The sequence below is a fragment of the Phyllobates terribilis genome, unplaced genomic scaffold (assembly GCF_046119375.1).
Source record: "Phyllobates terribilis strain yellow unplaced genomic scaffold, ASM4611937v1 Scaffold_236__1_contigs__length_3049075, whole genome shotgun sequence".
Classification (NCBI taxonomy): domain Eukaryota; kingdom Metazoa; phylum Chordata; class Amphibia; order Anura; family Dendrobatidae; genus Phyllobates; species Phyllobates terribilis.
The window spans coordinates 1,215,813-1,233,952 of record NW_027362996.1 but is presented as its reverse complement, the minus strand read 5'-3'; the positions used below and the strand labels follow the sequence as shown (position 1 = coordinate 1,233,952).

General features: G+C 48.3%; 8 non-coding genes and 2 pseudogenes across 8 annotated transcripts; all 10 read right to left on the bottom strand.

Annotated features, from left to right (window-relative positions):
- Positions 1-724: 724 nt before the first annotated feature.
- LOC141215358 (U2 spliceosomal RNA) lies at positions 725-915 on the bottom strand. Its single transcript, XR_012284427.1, has one exon. It is a non-coding gene; the product is annotated as a U2 spliceosomal RNA (small nuclear RNA).
- Positions 916-2,034: 1,119 nt separating this feature from the next.
- LOC141215357 (U2 spliceosomal RNA) lies at positions 2,035-2,225 on the bottom strand. The gene has a single exon (XR_012284426.1). It is a non-coding gene; the product is annotated as a U2 spliceosomal RNA (small nuclear RNA).
- A 1,120-nt stretch (positions 2,226-3,345) lies between these two features.
- Positions 3,346-3,546, bottom strand: LOC141216855 (U2 spliceosomal RNA; annotated as a pseudogene).
- A 5,544-nt stretch (positions 3,547-9,090) lies between these two features.
- LOC141216888 (U2 spliceosomal RNA) lies at positions 9,091-9,188 on the bottom strand (annotated as a pseudogene).
- Positions 9,189-10,308: 1,120 nt separating this feature from the next.
- LOC141215356 (U2 spliceosomal RNA) lies at positions 10,309-10,499 on the bottom strand. Its single transcript, XR_012284425.1, has one exon. It is a non-coding gene; the product is annotated as a U2 spliceosomal RNA (small nuclear RNA).
- Positions 10,500-11,618: 1,119 nt separating this feature from the next.
- Positions 11,619-11,809, bottom strand: LOC141216376 (U2 spliceosomal RNA). Its single transcript, XR_012285412.1, has one exon. It is a non-coding gene; the product is annotated as a U2 spliceosomal RNA (small nuclear RNA).
- A 1,121-nt stretch (positions 11,810-12,930) lies between these two features.
- On the bottom strand, positions 12,931-13,121 carry LOC141215354 (U2 spliceosomal RNA). The gene has a single exon (XR_012284423.1). It is a non-coding gene; the product is annotated as a U2 spliceosomal RNA (small nuclear RNA).
- Positions 13,122-14,241: 1,120 nt separating this feature from the next.
- Positions 14,242-14,432, bottom strand: LOC141215353 (U2 spliceosomal RNA). Its single transcript, XR_012284422.1, has one exon. It is a non-coding gene; the product is annotated as a U2 spliceosomal RNA (small nuclear RNA).
- Positions 14,433-15,553: 1,121 nt separating this feature from the next.
- LOC141215352 (U2 spliceosomal RNA) lies at positions 15,554-15,744 on the bottom strand. Its single transcript, XR_012284421.1, has one exon. It is a non-coding gene; the product is annotated as a U2 spliceosomal RNA (small nuclear RNA).
- Positions 15,745-16,867: 1,123 nt separating this feature from the next.
- On the bottom strand, positions 16,868-17,058 carry LOC141215351 (U2 spliceosomal RNA). The gene has a single exon (XR_012284420.1). It is a non-coding gene; the product is annotated as a U2 spliceosomal RNA (small nuclear RNA).
- Between the last annotated feature and the right edge of the window lie 1,082 nt (positions 17,059-18,140).

The window sequence follows — 18,140 nt, the reverse complement described above, 5'->3', positions numbered from 1 at the left end:
TCAGAGCCTATTATGACACGCGCAGCCAGCGTTCCATTGCCACATTCCGTCTACTGCAGGCGGGATACCTGGATGGCTGAATGTCACTGAGAAGCTCACAGAGACCGCCATAAGCAACAGTTTAAAAGAATGCCACAGACTAATCAACCAAACTTTTTGGGTTGGTTTCTCTTTTATAGTCTGCAGGCATTAAATGAAAGAAGTCAGTGTTCCAGCAGAGGGAGACAACGTTTCAGAAAAGGCATTGTAGCAAACCAAAAAAGAAATTTTAAGCGCAGCAGAGTAACCAGCTCACATACCTGTTAGCTCAGGTGAGTTTAAAAGGCTGCTGTTGATAACAAGGGCATTTGCTAAATAGATGGTGTGTGTGCAACAATATACTGAAAGGTCAATTATATTGTGCAGCTTATCTCACCACCTGTAGTTATTTAGGTGAAAGCTCCAAAATGCTTGCCTAATATGTCTGTTTATCCAAAAGGAAGTATAGAGGGAGAGCTAGATAGATAGCATTGCATTACATTACATTACATGGCAATGCAATGCACAGTTGCTGAAGTTGAACCAAAATGAGCTTGTCATCTGGCTTCTGCAACTTTTAGCATGAAAAATCCAATGAGGAGAAGAAAAGCAAAGCCAAAGAGTCCATCCCAAAATCCGACAAACAAGCAAAATGAACAAAAAGCATTGAATTCAATTCTTTCTGATTTTAGAAACTGCATTAAAGAAGGGGTGCACCGGTCCTGGAGATACTGCAATACCAGGTCAATGCGTGGAGTGGACAGAGCAAGCTCTTTTTCCATCTCCCTGTTCTAAAAATCCATTTAATATATGGTCCCCAGATAGGGGACGTATCAGATATTAAACTGATAAGAACAGATACTACACTTGATCTTAGCCAAAAGGCCGAGAAGCGATAACCAGAATTGGTTTCCGACTACGGTGCCACCCAAGGATTCTGAAAAGTCCATTTGTGGAGATGGCCACCTGGACTCCCGTTAAGAAGACATGCTGTCAACCTCTAGATCCCTCACATGCCTGCACTTTTCGGCTTGCTGCTGCTGCAATCAACGCGTTTTAGATCTGCATAACTCCACCTCTTTTAGCACAGTACCCTCAACCCCCGGCTGTTCCCACCCGCCTCAACACCGTTGGAAGGGAGGAGTACCAATTAAGGCGGGGGGGGGTGGAACGAGCAGCTGTCTACCCTTAGCAGGAGGGTTGCTGATTAATTACCTCTCCTGCTGCTGCTGCTGCTGGCTGTCCAGCAGCAGACTGAAGGTGGCTGCTGCTGTGCGCATGTATATAAAGGCTCAGAGCCTATTATGACACGCGCAGCCAGCGTTCCATTGCCACATTCCGTCTACTGCAGGCGGGATACCTGGATGGCTGAATGTCACTGAGAAGCTCACAGAGACCGCCATAAGCAACAGTTTAAAAGAATGCCACAGACTAATCAACCAAACTTTTTGGGTTGGTTTCTCTTTTATAGTCTGCAGGCATTAAATGAAAGAAGTCAGTGTTCCAGCAGAGGGAGACAACGTTTCAGAAAAGGCATTGTAGCAAACCAAAAAAGAAATTTTAAGCGCAGCAGAGTAACCAGCTCACATACCTGTTAGCTCAGGTGAGTTTAAAAGGCTGCTGTTGATAACAAGGGCATTTGCTAAATAGATGGTGTGTGTGCAACAATATACTGAAAGGTCAATTATATTGTGCAGCTTATCTCACCACCTGTAGTTATTTAGGTGAAAGCTCCAAAATGCTTGCCTAATATGTCTGTTTATCCAAAAGGAAGTATAGAGGGAGAGCTAGATAGATAGCATTGCATTACATTACATTACATGGCAATGCAATGCACAGTTGCTGAAGTTGAACCAAAATGAGCTGGTCATCTGGCTTCTGCAACTTTTAACATGAAAAATCCAATGAGGAGAAGAAAAGCAAAGCCAAAGAGTCCATCCCAAAATCCAACAAACAAGCAAAATGAACAAAAAGCATTGAATTCAATTCTTTCTGATTTTAGAAACTGCATTAAAGAAGGGGTGCACCGGTCCTGGAGATACTGCAATACCAGGTCAATGCGTGGAGTGGACAGAGCAAGCTCTTTTTCCATCTCCCTGTTCTAAAAATCCATTTAATATATGGTCCCCAGATAGGGGACGTATCAGATATTAAACTGATAAGAACAGATACTACACTTGATCTTAGCCAAAAGGCCGAGAAGCGATAACCAGAATTGGTTTCCGACTACGGTGCCACCCAAGGATTCTGAAAAGTCCATTTGTGGAGATGGCCACCTGGACTCCCGTTAAGAAGACATGCTGTCAACCTCTAGATCCCTCACATGCCTGCACTTTTCGGCTTGCTGCTGCTGCAATCCACGCGTTTTAGATCTGCATAACTCCACCTCTTTTAGCACAGTACCCTCAACCCCCGGCTGTTCCCACCCGCCTCAACACCGTTGGAAGGGAGGAGAACCAATTAAGGCGGGGGGGGGGTGGAACGAGCAGCTGTCTACCCTTAGCAGGAGGGTTGCTGATTAATTACCTCTCCTGCTGCTGCTGCTGCTGGCTGTCCAGCAGCAGACTGAAGGTGGCTGCTGCTGTGCGCAGGTATATAAAGGCTCAGAGCCTATTATGACACGCGCAGCCAGCGTTCCATTGCCACATTCCGTCTACTGCAGGCGGGATACCTGGATGGCTGAATGTCACTGAGAAGCTCACAGAGACCGCCATAAGCAACAGTTTAAAAGAATGACACAGACTAATCAACCAAACTTTTTGGGTTGGTTTCTCTTTTATAGTCTGCAGGCATTAAATGAAAGAAGTCAGTGTTCCAGCAGAGGGAGACAACGTTTCAGAAAAGGCATTGTAGCAAACCAAAAAAGAAATTTTAAGCGCAGCAGAGTAACCAGCTCACATACCTGTTAGCTCAGGTGAGTTTAAAAGGCTGCTGTTGATAACAAGGGCATTTGCTAAATAGATGGTGTGTGTGCAACAATATACTGAAAGGTCAATTATATTGTGCAGCTTATCTCACCACCTGTAGTTATTTAGGTGAAAGCTCCAAAATGCTTGCCTAATATGTCTGTTTATCCAAAAGGAAGTATAGAGGGAGAGCTAGATAGATAGCATTGCATTACATTACATTACATGGCAATGCAATGCACAGTTGCTGCAGTTGAACCAAAATGAGCTTGTCATCTGGCTTCTGCAACTTTTAACATGAAAAATCCAATGAGGAGAAGAAAAGCAAAGCCAAAGAGTCCATCCCAAAATCCGACAAACAAGCAAAATGAACAAAAAGCATTGAATTCAATTCTTTCTGATTTTAGAAACTGCATTAAAGAAGGGGTGCACCGGTCCTGGAGATACTGCAATACCAGGTCAATGCGTGGAGTGGACAGAGCAAGCTCTTTTTCCATCTCCCTGTTCTAAAAATCCATTTAATATATGTTCCCCAGATAGGGGACGTATCAGATATTAAACTGATAAGAACAGAATTTTTTTTTTTTTATTGAATATATCTTTTATTAGCACAAAAAAATAAGTTAACAGACAGTGTACAGTGCCGCAGCCCAGTACACACAGAATTCTACATCATATTTACATAGCATGAGGATACGACGCACTAACTAGACACATCACACCCCTATGCTACACAAAACACTCAATCTGAAAGAAAAAGCATGTCAATCAATACAGTACGACGAACCGTGAAAAGGGATGGGGATTGGGAAAAAGGGGATGGGGAGGGGAAAATCACAGGCCCGAAGCTTTATTGAAAGACAAGACACATAAGGGGAGAGGGGGAGGAGGGGTTTAGTCCTCATCCTCGTCCTCCGTACTGTCCACGATGGAATAGTCTCTGAGCAGGCTGTGGATCAGCCTGCGGCAGTCCTGGATGGACATCCTCTCCCTCCTCAAGATGAGCCGGTTCCTGGCGACCCAAACGGCATCCTTGAAGCAGTTCATAAGGCGCCAAGCCTCCTGGATGGCTCCGACGGTATGAACCCCAGGGAAGAGTCCGTAAAACACAGAATGGTGCGATAGGCTCGCCCTGGGGACAGAGTTCCTCAGGTCGTCCTCAAGGGCAGTCAACAGGCGCTGTGCAAATCCGCAGTCCCAAAAAGTGTGCAAAGATGTTTCCTCCACGAAGGGGCATCTTTGGCAGTACTGGGTCTTGCACAGGTTCCGGGCATGCATGAATGACCGGACGGGCAGTCCGCCCTGAATCGCCATCCACGACAAGTCCTTGTGCCCGTTGGTCAGCCTGTCAGACGACACATTTGTCCACACAGTCTCCAGCGTGTCCTGGTGAAGTCCTGTGATGTTCTCCACGTCATCCTTGGCTCTGATGAGCTTGTGGATAGTTTTGGGCTTCCACAAGTCGGGCTTGAGTCCCTCCAGTTGATGTTCCCCCACAAATCGAACGACGTCTCCGTAGAACCATGGCGTCGTCCAGTTGTAGGGGAAGGAGCTGTCCCACTTGTCCCAGCCGAGTCGCCTCCAAAGAGGAAGCAGGAAGAAGCGAGACATGGACCTGCCCGCGGAGCCATTCTTGACTTGCAAAGTCCGGCGGACACAATCACACACAAAAGAGGATCGCAGGAGGGTGGGGATATCTGGAACGCCCTTCCCACCCTTGCGAGGCTCCTTGTACATGACGGCCCGCCTGACTCTGTCCATCTTGGATCCCCAGACAAAGTGAAACACTGTCCTGGTAATGGCCCTGCACACAGTGACGTGTGGGGGCCAGGCCTGCGCCGTGTACTGCAAGACGGGCAGGACCTCATTACGCAGGACGAGTGCCTTACCCTCACAAGTGAGGTGTCTGAGGCTCCAGAGTCCGATCCGTTGCTTCACCTTGGCCAAGCGTTCTTGCCAGGACTTGAGGGCCGCTCCTTCCTTCCCGAACCAGACTCCCAGCACCTTGAGGAAATCCGGTTGAATGTTGAAGGGGAAGGGGGCGGAGGAGGCCGGCTGCCAATCCCCGAAGAGCATGGCTTCCGACTTCCTGCAGTTGACTTTGGCCCCTGAAGCCCGGCCGAACCTCTCACACGTCTGGACGAGGGCGTCGACTGAACCACGATCAGCGCAGAAGACGGTGACGTCGTCCATGTAGAGCGAGCACTTGACCTCGTGTCGTCCCGGACCCGGTGCGGTGATCCCTCTGATCTCTCCATTCTGCCGGATAGCCTCTGCGAAGAGTTCTATAACACAAACAAAAAGAAGAGGTGATAGAGGGCAGCCTTGTCTGACCCCAGAGAGGACAGGGAAGGGGTCAGTCTTCCAGCCGTTCACCAACACCGAGCTGTGGATATCAAAATACATCAGACGGACATACGAACAAAACATGTTACCCAAACCTAACCGGTGCAGAGCTCGGCCCATGAACTCGTGGGAAACCCGGTCGAAGGCCTTCTCCTGATCCAAGGAGACCAGGGCCGCGTGTGCGCGGCGGACCTTGATGTACTCGACCGTGTCCCGCACGAGAGCGAGGCTGTCTGCGATGCGACGTCCAGGGATGCCGCAGGTCTGGTCCGGGTGGATAATCCGTCCGATGACCGTCTTAAGTCGTGTCGCCATCGTCTTGGCCAGGATCTTGTAGTCCACGTTGAGCAGAGTGATGGGACGCCAATTCCTCAGGTCGCACCTCTCTCCCTTCCGCTTGTACAGGATCGTGACCATTCCTTCCCTCAAAGATGGAGGCATTCTACCCTCCACCACCATCTCCTCGTACAGGTCCAACAGGTCCGGACAGATGAGGTCTCCCAGCGCTACATAGAGCTCCGCTGGAAGACCATCACTGCCCGGGGTCCTGCCGGTCCTAAAGGATTTAGCGGCAGAGAGCAATTCGCCCACCATCAGAGGTTTGTCCAAGGCTGCCGTGCCTGCAGGATCAAGATGGTTAGTGATACCTGACAGGAACTTATCAGCAGCGTCGGGGTCGGTAGTCTTGTGGGAGTAGAGTTCGCTGTAGAAGTCGCTGACGACCCTCATCACGTCCTCCTTCCCACGTCGCATGTTTCCGCTCTCATCTCGCAGCTCGTTCAGGGGCGTGTGACCGGCATGAAGTTTCCTGAAAAAGAATGAGTTACATTTCTCACCCTTCTCCAGATTCTCCACTTTGGAACGGAAGACGATTCGCTTGGACTCCTCCTCAAAGTGCCTTTTCAGGCTCTTCTTGGTCTCCTCCAGCTCCTCCCTCACGTCCCAGCCGCAGTGAAGAAGGTCCTGCAGCGACCGCAGCTCGCGCTGCAGCCCTCTGAAGTCCCTCCTCTTCTCACACGCCTGTTGTCGACCCTTGGCCTGAAAGAAACAGCGAAACTCAAGTTTAACATATTCCCACCAATCAGAGACTGTTTGGAAGCTACCCTTGTAGGACTGCCACATTGCGTAGGCTGCTCTCAGCTCCTCCACGACTTCATCCTGAGCCAGCAGAGCACAATTCAGCTTCCAGGAGCCGGGGCCGGACGGAAAACCGTCGCCGAGGACACCTTGTAAGTGAATGGCTCTGTGGTCGGAGAAGAAGCAGGGGACCATCGAGTGCCTACTCTGCCTGACTGCCCGAGAGGTGAACACAAAGTCAATCCTGGAGCGGAGTGAGCCATCGGGTCGGCTCCACGAATAGTTTGTGGAGCCTCTCCCCATGGAGCCCACCACGTCCTGAAGAGAGGCCTCGGTTACCATCTCGATGAGCAGCTTGGACGTGATGTCCAACTTGGCAGATGTGCCAGAACTACGACCATCCTCCTCGATGGGGCAGTTGAAATCCCCGGCCATCACTAAGGTCCTGGTGGTGGCAAGCTGAAGCCGCAGGGTCTGGAAAAGCTCCAAACGCTCATTCTTCAGTGGGGACGCATACACGTTGATGAACCTGACAGGTTCTCCCGCCCAGTTGCCATCTACAACAAGAGCCCTGCCGCAGATGAGCTCCTGGACGGACTCAAGCGTGAATGCGCCCCCCCTGATCAGAATTGCGACCCCCGCAGACTTGCAGTCACCCCCACCGGACCAGTAGGATGGACCGTGGGACCACTCCCTGGCCAGATGTTTGAAGGACCTAGAGGAGGGAAGGGAACATTCCTGCAACATATAAACATCACACAACTGGGAAGTAAGGAAGGCATAAATAGTCTGACGTCTGAACTTGTCCTTGATGCTCCTGACATTAATGGAAAATAAGTTAATATTAGCCATCATGTAGGGAAAAAAGAAAAAGTTAGCGCAGGCAATACACCTTAGTTACCACTCCGGTCGGGTGGTCCCTCGTCGGTGTTGACTGCTGGTGACGGGATCACCAGCAGGCCCTCTTCCTCCATCTGGTCAAGCAGCGCGGCCTCGATCTCGGCGACCACCAGTTCCTCCTCTTCTGGCTCGGCCACCAGGGTCTCAACCATGTGCTCCATCTCTTCTGGCTCAGGGAGGGTATCCTCCTTTTCGCCTACGAAATCCAGAATCTTCTTTTTGGAGGATTCAGTAGCAGGGCTGTCCTCCACCTTCCTCTTTCCCCGAGTTGGAACTGGGGAGACAAGAAGGGGAAAATCCTCCTCGGAATAGATAGCGGCAGGTGGAGGAAAGGTTAATTCCACCGCTACCATGGTCTGGGGAGGGAGAGTGGCTGCCGGGGCAGGGGAAAGGACACCTGCTGAGGAGTAGGGGAAGGAGGAAGAGGAAGTGGAATCCTCAGCAGGGGTGGCCGGGGTGGGGGGGGATTGGACAGGGGTGGCAGGGGGAGGGATCGAGAGAGGGGTGACAGAACTCTTACCCTCCTTTGACTTTTTCTTCTGCTTCGGAGCTGCTGGGACCGTCGCTGCGGCTTTGGCCACCGACTCCTTGACCGCTTTGGCCTTGGTCGTCTCGGCCTTGGCCGCTGGGGCCTTGGTCGTCGCGTCCTTGACCTTCACAGGCCTGGTCGTCGGGGCCTTGTCCTCCGGAGCAGGGGTCGTCGCAACCACCGATGCCCAGGATCTCTCACGCTTGGGGCAATCCTTGTACAGATGAGCCGCCAGCCCACACAGGTTGCAGGACGTCTTCTTCGGGCAGTCCTTCGAGCTGTGTCCCGTCACTCGACAAATCCTGCAGGCATCCTCCTTGCAGTTCTTCATCTCGTGGCCGTTCTTGCCGCATCTCCTGCAGTTCCGCGGCATGTCCGGGTAATAGATGAGGCCGTAGGAGTTGCCCAGGGAGAATGTCGGGGGCAGGTGCCGAAGTCCGTCTGAGTACGCCAGGTCCCTGTGAAGTCTAACGGTCACCGACCACTTACCTGTCCAGAAGCCGAGTCCATTCAGGATGTGAGAGGGTTCCTTCACAACCAAACAGAAGCGTCTCAGGAAGGTACAGATGTCTTGGCCTGGGGTGTGCGGGTTGCGCATGGAGACCGTGATCCTCCTTTCGTCCCTCTGGATAGGGCAGCTACCTGTAAAGGCAGAGAAAGAATTATCCGGTCCTTTTGCGCTTACCATTTCCCAGAACCTCCTGCAGGTGTTCACAGTGGCGAAGGTGACGAAGAAGATCCCCGTCAAGAAGGTCTGGATGCTGAGGGTGTCCGACCTGGAGAAGCCTCGATCCAGCAGCATCTTCTGGCAGAACACGTCCGAGGACATGTCCGGCACCCTCCCATCCACTTCCTTCAGCTTCAGGGCCACCGTCTGCCGCATCCATGGCTCCAGGGCTGGAGCTTCGTGGCGGGGCTTCTGGGGTCCCTTCTGCTGGCCATTCGTGGAGGCAGAGTCCTTGGGGTCAGAATCGGCTCCTGGCTGGGCCCTCCTGGCTGTCCCCGGCTCCAGGCTCTTCTTTTCGGCCTTCCTCGCAGCGCTTGCCATGGCTTTCCTCCTGCAGTTACTTCTTGGAGCTGGATCTGGAACTCTTCCCGGAATGGGTGGAGCTATGCAGATTCTTCTCCCGTCGTGTTCTGGACAAATTCCCCGAAAGGTCTTTGTCTCGATGATTTTCTTCCTCGAAGATTCCACAGGACAGCCCAATTCTTCTCCGAGTCTTCGTCTTCTTCTGGATTCTTTAGAGCTTCTTCCTCCCACCGATATCCGCCTTCCTTCTCCGATGTCAGCTGGGCTCCGAAGCTCTTCTCCTTCTGAGTTCGATCGCTCTCGTCAAGTGTAGATCGTAGCTCTTGTGTTCTTAAAAGAACAGATACTACACTTGATCTTAGCCAAAAGGCCGAGAAGCGATAACCAGAATTGGTTTCCGACTACGGTGCCACCCAAGGATTCTGAAAAGTCCATTTGTGGAGATGGCCACCTGGACTCCCGTTAAGAAGACATGCTGTCAACCTCTAGATCCCTCACATGCCTGCACTTTTCGGCTTGCTGCTGCTGCAATCCACGCGTTTTAGATCTGCATAACTCCACCTCTTTTAGCACAGTACCCTCAACCCCCGGCTGTTCCCACCCGCCTCAACACCGTTGGAAGGGAGGAGAACCAATTAAGGCGGTGGGGGGGGTGGAACGAGCAGCTGTCTACCCTTAGCAGGAGGGTTGCTGATTAATTACCTCTCCTGCTGCTGCTGCTGCTGGCTGTCCAGCAGCAGACTGAAGGTGGCTACTGCTGTGCGCAGGTATATAAAGGCTCAGAGCCTATTATGACACGCGCAGCCAGCGTTCCATTGCCACATTCCCTCTACTGCAGGCGGGATACCTGGATGGCTGAATGTCACTGAGAAGCTCACAGAGACCGCCATAAGCAACAGTTTAAAAGAATGCCACAGACTAATCAACCAAACTTTTTGGGTTGGTTTCTCTTTTATAGTCTGCAGGCATTAAATGAAAGAAGTCAGTGTTCCAGCAGAGGGAGACAACGTTTCAGAAAAGGCATTGTAGCAAACCAAAAAGAAATTTTAAGCGCAGCAGAGTAACCAGCTCACATACCTGTTAGCTCAGGTGAGTTTAAAAGGCTGCTGTTGATAACAAGGGCATTTGCTAAATAGATGGTGTGTGTGCAACAATATACTGAAAGGTCAATTATATTGTGCAGCTTATCTCACCACCTGTAGTTATTTAGGTGAAAGCTCCAAAATGCTTGCCTAATATGTCTGTTTATCCAAAAGGAAGTATAGAGGGAGAGCTAGATAGATAGCATTGCATTACATTACATTACATGGCAATGCAATGCACAGTTGCTGAAGTTGAACCAAAATGAGCTTGTCATCTGGCTTCTGCAACTTTTAACATGAAAAATCCAATGAGGAGAAGAAAAGCAAAGCCAAAGAGTCCATCCCAAAATCCGACAAACAAGCAAAATGAACAAAAAGCATTGAATTCAATTCTTTCTGATTTTAGAAACTGCATTAAAGAAGGGGTGCACCGGTCCTGGAGATACTGCAATACCAGGTCAATGCGTGGAGTGGACAGAGCAAGCTCTTTTTCCATCTCCCTGTTCTAAAAATCCATTTAATATATGGTCCCCAGATAGGGGACGTATCAGATATTAAACTGATAAGAACAGATACTACACTTGATCTTAGCCAAAAGGCCGAGAAGCGATAACCAGAATTGGTTTCCGACTACGGTGCCACCCAAGGATTCTGAAAAGTCCATTTGTGGAGATGGCCACCTGGACTCCCGTTAAGAAGACATGCTGTCAACCTCTAGATCCCTCACATGCCTGCACTTTTCGGCTTGCTGCTGCTGCAATCCACGCGTTTTAGATCTGCATAACTCCACCTCTTTTAGCACAGTACCCTCAACCCCCGGCTGTTCCCACCCGCCTCAACACCGTTGGAAGGGAGGAGAACCAATTAAGGCGGGGGGGGGTGGAACGAGCAGCTGTCTACCCTTAGCAGGAGGGTTGCTGATTAATTACCTCTCCTGCTGCTGCTGCTGCTGGCTGTCCAGCAGCAGACTGAAGGTGGCTGCTGCTGTGCGCAGGTATATAAAGGCTCAGAGCCTATTATGACACGCGCAGCCAGCGTTCCATTGCCACATTCCGTCTACTGCAGGCGGGATACCTGGATGGCTGAATTTCACTGAGAAGCTCACAGAGACCGCCATAAGCAACAGTTTAAAAGAATGCCACAGACTAATCAACCAAACTTTTTGGGTTGGTTTCTCTTTTATAGTCTGCAGGCATTAAATGAAAGAAGTCAGTGTTCCAGCAGAGGGAGACAACGTTTCAGAAAAGGCATTGTAGCAAACCAAAAAAGAAATTTTAAGCGCAGCAGAGTAACCAGCTCACATACCTGTTAGCTCAGGTGAGTTTAAAAGGCTGCTGTTGATAACAAGGGCATTTGCTAAATAGATGGTGTGTGTGCAACAATATACTGAAAGGTCAATTATATTGTGCAGCTTATCTCACCACCTGTAGTTATTTAGGTGAAAGCTCCAAAATGCTTGCCTAATATGTCTGTTTATCCAAAAGGAAGTATAGAGGGAGAGCTAGATAGATAGCATTGCATTACATTACATTACATGGCAATGCAATGCACAGTTGCTGAAGTTGAACCAAAATGAGCTTGTCATCTGGCTTCTGCAACTTTTAACATGAAAAATCCAATGAGGAGAAGAAAAGCAAAGCCAAAGAGTCCATCCCAAAATCCGACAAACAAGCAAAATGAACAAAAAGCATTGAATTCAATTCTTTCTGATTTTAGAAACTGCATTAAAGAAGGGGTGCACCGGTCCTGGAGATACTGCAATACCAGGTCAATGCGTGGAGTGGACAGAGCAAGCTCTTTTTCCATCTCCCTGTTCTAAAAATCCATTTAATATATGGTCCCCAGATAGGGGACCTATCAGATATTAAACTGATAAGAACAGATACTACACTTGATCTTAGCCAAAAGGCCGAGAAGCGATAACCAGAATTGGTTTCCAACTACGGTGCCACCCAAGGATTCTGAAAAGTCCATTTGTGGAGATGGCCACCTGGACTCCCGTTAAGAAGACATGCTGTCAACCTCTAGATCCCTCACATGCCTGCACTTTTCGGCTTGCTGCTGCTGCAATCCACGCGTTTTAGATCTGCATAACTCCACCTCTTTTAGCACAGTACCCTCAACCCCCGGCTGTTCCCACCCGCCTCAACACCGTTGGAAGGGAGGAGAACCAATTAAGGCGGGGGGGGGGGTGGAACGAGCAGCTGTCTACCCTTAGCAGGAGGGTTGCTGATTAATTACCTCTCCTGCTGCTGCTGCTGCTGGCTGTCCAGCAGCAGACTGAAGGTGGCTGCTGCTGTGCGCAGGTATATAAAGGCTCAGAGCCTATTATGACACGCGCAGCCAGCGTTCCATTGCCACATTCCGTCTACTGCAGGCGGGATACCTGGATGGCTGAATGTCACTGAGAAGCTCACAGAGACCGCCATAAGCAACAGTTTAAAAGAATGCCACAGACTAATCAACCAAACTTTTTGGGTTGGTTTCTCTTTTATAGTCTGCAGGCATTAAATGAAAGAAGTCAGTGTTCCAGCAGAGGGAGACAACGTTTCAGAAAAGGCATTGTAGCAAACCAAAAAAGAAATTTTAAGCGCAGCAGAGTAACCAGCTCACATACCTGTTAGCTCAGGTGAGTTTAAAAGGCTGCTGTTGATAACAAGGGCATTTGCTAAATAGATGGTGTGTGTGCAACAATATACTGAAAGGTCAATTATATTGTGCAGCTTATCTCACCACCTGTAGTTATTTAGGTGAAAGCTCCAAAATGCTTGCCTAATATGTCTGTTTATCCAAAAGGAAGTATAGAGGGAGAGCTAGATAGATAGCATTGCATTACATTACATTACATGGCAATGCAATGCACAGTTGCTGAAGTTGAACCAAAATGAGCTTGTCATCTGGCTTCTGCAACTTTTAACATGAAAAATCCAATGAGGAGAAGAAAAGCAAAGCCAAAGAGTCCATCCCAAAATCCGACAAACAAGCAAAATGAACAAAAAGCATTGAATTCAATTCTTTCTGATTTTAGAAACTGCATTAAAGAAGGGGTGCACCGGTCCTGGAGATACTGCAATACCAGGTCAATGCGTGGAGTGGACAGAGCAAGCTCTTTTTCCATCTCCCTGTTCTAAAAATCCATTTAATATATGGTCCCCAGATAGGGGACGTATCAGATATTAAACTGATAAGAACAGATACTACACTTGATCTTAGCCAAAAGGCCGAGAAGCGATAACCAGAATTGGTTTCCGACTACGGTGCCACCCAAGGATTCTGAAAAGTCCATTTGTGGAGATGGCCACCTGGACTCCCGTTAAGAAGACATGCTGTCAACCTCTAGATCCCTCACATGCCTGCACTTTTCGGCTTGCTGCTGCTGCAATCCACGCGTTTTAGATCTGCATAACTCCACCTCTTTTAGCACAGTACCCTCAACCCCCGGCTGTTCCCACCCGCCTCAACACCGTTGGAAGGGAGGAGAACCAATTAAGGCGGGGGGGGGGTGGAACGAGCAGCTGTCTACCCTTAGCAGGAGGGTTGCTGATTAATTACCTCTCCTGCTGCTGCTGCTGCTGGCTGTCCAGCAGCAGACTGAAGGTGGCTGCTGTTGTGCGCAGGTATATAAAGGCTCAGAGCCTATTATGACACGCGCAGCCAGCGTTCCATTGCCGCATTCCGTCTACTGCAGGCGGGATACCTGGATGGCTGAATGTCACTGAGAAGCTCACAGAGACCGCCATAAGCAACAGTTTAAAAGAATGCCACAGACTAATCAACCAAACTTTTTGGGTTGGTTTCTCTTTTATAGTCTGCAGGCATTAAATGAAAGAAGTCAGTGTTCCAGCAGAGGGAGACAACGTTTCAGAAAAGGCATTGTAGCAAACCAAAAAAGAAATTTTAAGCGCAGCAGAGTAACCAGCTCACATACCTGTTAGCTCAGGTGAGTTTAAAAGGCTGCTGTTGATAACAAGGGCATTTGCTAAATAGATGGTGTGTGTGCAACAATATACTGAAAGGTCAATTATATTGTGCAGCTTATCTCACCACCTGTAGTTATTTAGGTGAAAGCTCCAAAATGCTTGCCTAATATGTCTGTTTATCCAAAAGGAAGTATAGAGGGAGAGCTAGATAGATAGCATTGCATTACATTACATTACATGGCAATGCAATGCACAGTTGCTGAAGTTGAACCAAAATGAGCTTGTCATCTGGCTTCTGCAACTTTTAACATGAAAAATCCAATGAGGAGAAGAAAAGCAAAGCCAAAGAGTCCATCCCAAAATCCGACAAACAAGCAAAATGAACAAAAAGCATTGAATTCAATTCTTTCTGATTTTAGAAACTGCATTAAAGAAGGGGTGCACCGGTCCTGGAGATACTGCAATACCAGGTCAATGCGTGGAGTGGACAGAGCAAGCTCTTTTTCCATCTCCCTGTTCTAAAAATCCATTTAATATATGGTCCCCAGATAGGGGACGTATCAGATATTAAACTGATAAGAACAGATACTACACTTGATCTTAGCCAAAAGGCCGAGAAGCGATAACCAGAATTGGTTTCCGACTACGGTGCCACCCAAGGATTCTGAAAAGTCCATTTGTGGAGATGGCCACCTGGACTCCCGTTAAGAAGACATGCTGTCAACCTCTAGATCCCTCACATGCCTGCACTTTTCGGCTTGCTGCTGCTGCAATCCACGCGTTTTAGATCTGCATAACTCCACATCTTTTAGCACAGTACCCTCAACCCCCGGCTGTTCCCACCCGCCTCAACACCGTTGGAAGGGAGGAGAACCAATTAAGGCGGGGGGGGGGGTGGAACGAGCAGCTGTCTACCCTTAGCAGGAGGGTTGCTGATTAATTACCTCTCCTGCTGCTGCTGCTGCTGGCTGTCCAGCAGCAGACTGAAGGTGGCTGCTGCTGTGCGCAGGTATATAAAGGCTCAGAGCCTATTATGACACGCGCAGCCAGCGTTCCATTGCCACATTCCGTCTACTGCAGGCGGGATACCTGGATGGCTGAATGTCACTGAGAAGCTCACAGAGACCGCCATAAGCAACAGTTTAAAAGAATGCCACAGACTAATCAACCAAACTTTTTGGGTTGGTTTCTCTTTTATAGTCTGCAGGCATTAAATGAAAGAAGTCAGTGTTCCAGCAGAGGGAGACAACGTTTCAGAAAAGGCATTGTAGCAAACCAAAAAAGAAATTTTAAGCGCAGCAGAGTAACCAGCTCACATACCTGTTAGCTCAGGTGAGTTTAAAAGGCTGCTGTTGATAACAAGGGCATTTGCTAAATAGATGGTGTGTGTGCAACAATATACTGAAAGGTCAATTATATTGTGCAGCTTATCTCACCACCTGTAGTTATTTAGGTGAAAGCTCCAAAATGCTTGCCTAATATGTCTGTTTATCCAAAAGGAAGTATAGAGGGAGAGCTAGATAGATAGCATTGCATTACATTACATTACATGGCAATGCAATGCACAGTTGCTGAAGTTGAACCAAAATGAGCTTGTCATCTGGCTTCTGCAACTTTTAACATGAAAAATCCAATGAGGAGAAGAAAAGCAAAGCCAAAGAGTCCATCCCAAAATCCGACAAACAAGCAAAATGAACAAAAAGCATTGAATTCAATTCTTTCTGATTTTAGAAACTGCATTAAAGAAGGGGTGCACCGGTCCTGGAGATACTGCAATACCAGGTCAATGCGTGGAGTGGACAGAGCAAGCTCTTTTTCCATCTCCCTGTTCTAAAAATCCATTTAATATATGGTCCCCAGATAGGGGACGTATCAGATATTAAACTGATAAGAACAGATACTACACTTGATCTTAGCCAAAAGGCCGAGAAGCGATAACCAGAATTGGTTTCCGACTACGGTGCCACCCAAGGATTCTGAAAAGTCCATTTGTGGAGATGGCCACCTGGACTCCCGTTAAGAAGACATGCTGTCAACCTCTAGATCCCTCACATGCCTGCACTTTTCGGCTTGCTGCTGCTGCAATCCACGCGTTTTAGATCTGCATAACTCCACCTCTTTTAGCACAGTACCCTCAACCCCCGGCTGTTCCCACCCGCCTCAACACCGTTGGAAGGGAGGAGAACCAATTAAGGCGGGGGGGGGGGGTTGGAACGAGCAGCTGTCTACCCTTAGCAGGAGGGTTGCTGATTAATTACCTCTCCTGCTGCTGCTGCTGCTGGCTGTCCAGCAGCAGACTGAAGGTGGCTGCTGCTGTGCGCAGGTATATAAAGGCTCAGAGCCTATTATGACACGTGCAGCCAGCGTTCCATTGCCACATTCCGTCTACTGCAGGCGGGATACCTGGATGGCTGAATGTCACTGAGAAGCTCACAGAGACCGCCATAAGCAACAGTTTAAAAGAATGCCACAGACTAATCAACCAAACTTTTTGGGTTGGTTTCTCTTTTATAGTCTGCAGGCATTAAATGAAAGAAGTCAGTGTTCCAGCAGAGGGAGACAACGTTTCAGAAAAGGCATTGTAGCAAACCAAAAAAGAAATTTTAAGCGCAGCAGAGTAACCAGCTCACATACCTGTTAGCTCAGGTGAGTTTAAAAGGCTGCTGTTGATAACAAGGGCATTTGCTAAATAGATGGTGTGTGTGCAACAATATACTGAAAGGTCAATTATATTGTGCAGCTTATCTCACCACCTGTAGTTATTTAGGTGAAAGCTCCAAAATGCTTGCCTAATATGTCTGTTTATCCAAAAGGAAGTATAGAGGGAGAGCTAGATAGATAGCATTGCATTACATTACATTACATGGCAATGCAATGCACAGTTGCTGAAGTTGAACCAAAATGAGCTTGTCATCTGGCTTCTGCAACTTTTAACATGAAAAATCCAATGAGGAGAAGAAAAGCAAAGCCAAAGAGTCCATCCCAAAATCCGACAAACAAGCAAAATGAACAAAAAGCATTGAATTCAATTCTTTCTGATTTTAGAAACTGCATTAAAGAAGGGGTGCACCGGTCCTGGAGATACTGCAATACCAGGTCAATGCGTGGAGTGGACAGAGCAAGCTCTTTTTCCATCTCCCTGTTCTAAAAATCCATTTAATATATGGTCCCCAGATAGGGGACGTATCAGATATTAAACTGATAAGAACAGATACTACACTTGATCTTAGCCAAAAGGCCGAGAAGCGATAACCAGAATTGGTTTCCGACTACGGTGCCACCCAAGGATTCTGAAAAGTCCATTTGTGGAGATGGCCACCTGGACTCCCGTTAAGAAGACATGCTGTCAACCTCTAGATCCCTCACATGCCTGCACTTTTCGGCTTGCTGCTGCTGCAATCCACGCGTTTTAGATCTGCATAACTCCACCTCTTTTAGCACAGTACCCTCAACCCCCGGCTGTTCCCACCCGCCTCAACACCGTTGGAAGGGAGGAGAACCAATTAAGGCGGGGGTGGCGGTGGAACGAGCAGCTGTCTACCCTTAGCAGGAGGGTTGCTGATTAATTACCTCTCCTGCTGCTGCTGCTGGCTGTCCAGCAGCAGACTGAAGGTGGCTGCTGCTGTGCGCAGGTATATAAAGGCTCAGAGCCTATTATGACACGCGCAGCCAGCGTTCCATTGCCACATTCCGTCTACTGCAGGCGGGATACCTGGATGGCTGAATGTCACTGAGAAGCTCACAGAGACCGCCATAAGCAACAGTTTAAAAGAATGCCACAGACTAATCAACCAAACTTTTTGGGTTGGTTTCTCTTTTATAGTCTGCAGGCATTAAATGAAAGAAGTCAGTGTTCCAGCAGAGGGAGACAACGTTTCAGAAAAGGCATTGTAGCAAACCAAAAAAGAAATTTTAAGCGCAGCAGAGTAACCAGCTCACATACCTGTTAGCTTAGGTGAGTTTAAAAGGCTGCTGTTGATAACAAGGGCATTTGCTAAATAGATGGTGTGTGTGCAACAATATACTGAAAGGTCAATTATATTGTGCAGCTTATCTCACCACCTGTAGTTATTTAGGTGAAAGCTCCAAAATGCTTGCCTAATATGTCTGTTTATCCAAAAGGAAGTATAGAGGGAGAGCTAGATAGATAGCATTGCATTACATTACATTACATGGCAATGCAATGCACAGTTGCTGAAGTTGAACCAAAATGAGCTTGTCATCTGGCTTCTGCAACTTTTAACATGAAAAATCCAATGAGGAGAAGAAAAGCAAAGCCAAAGAGTCCATCCCAAAATCCGACAAACAAGCAAAATGAACAAAAAGCATTGA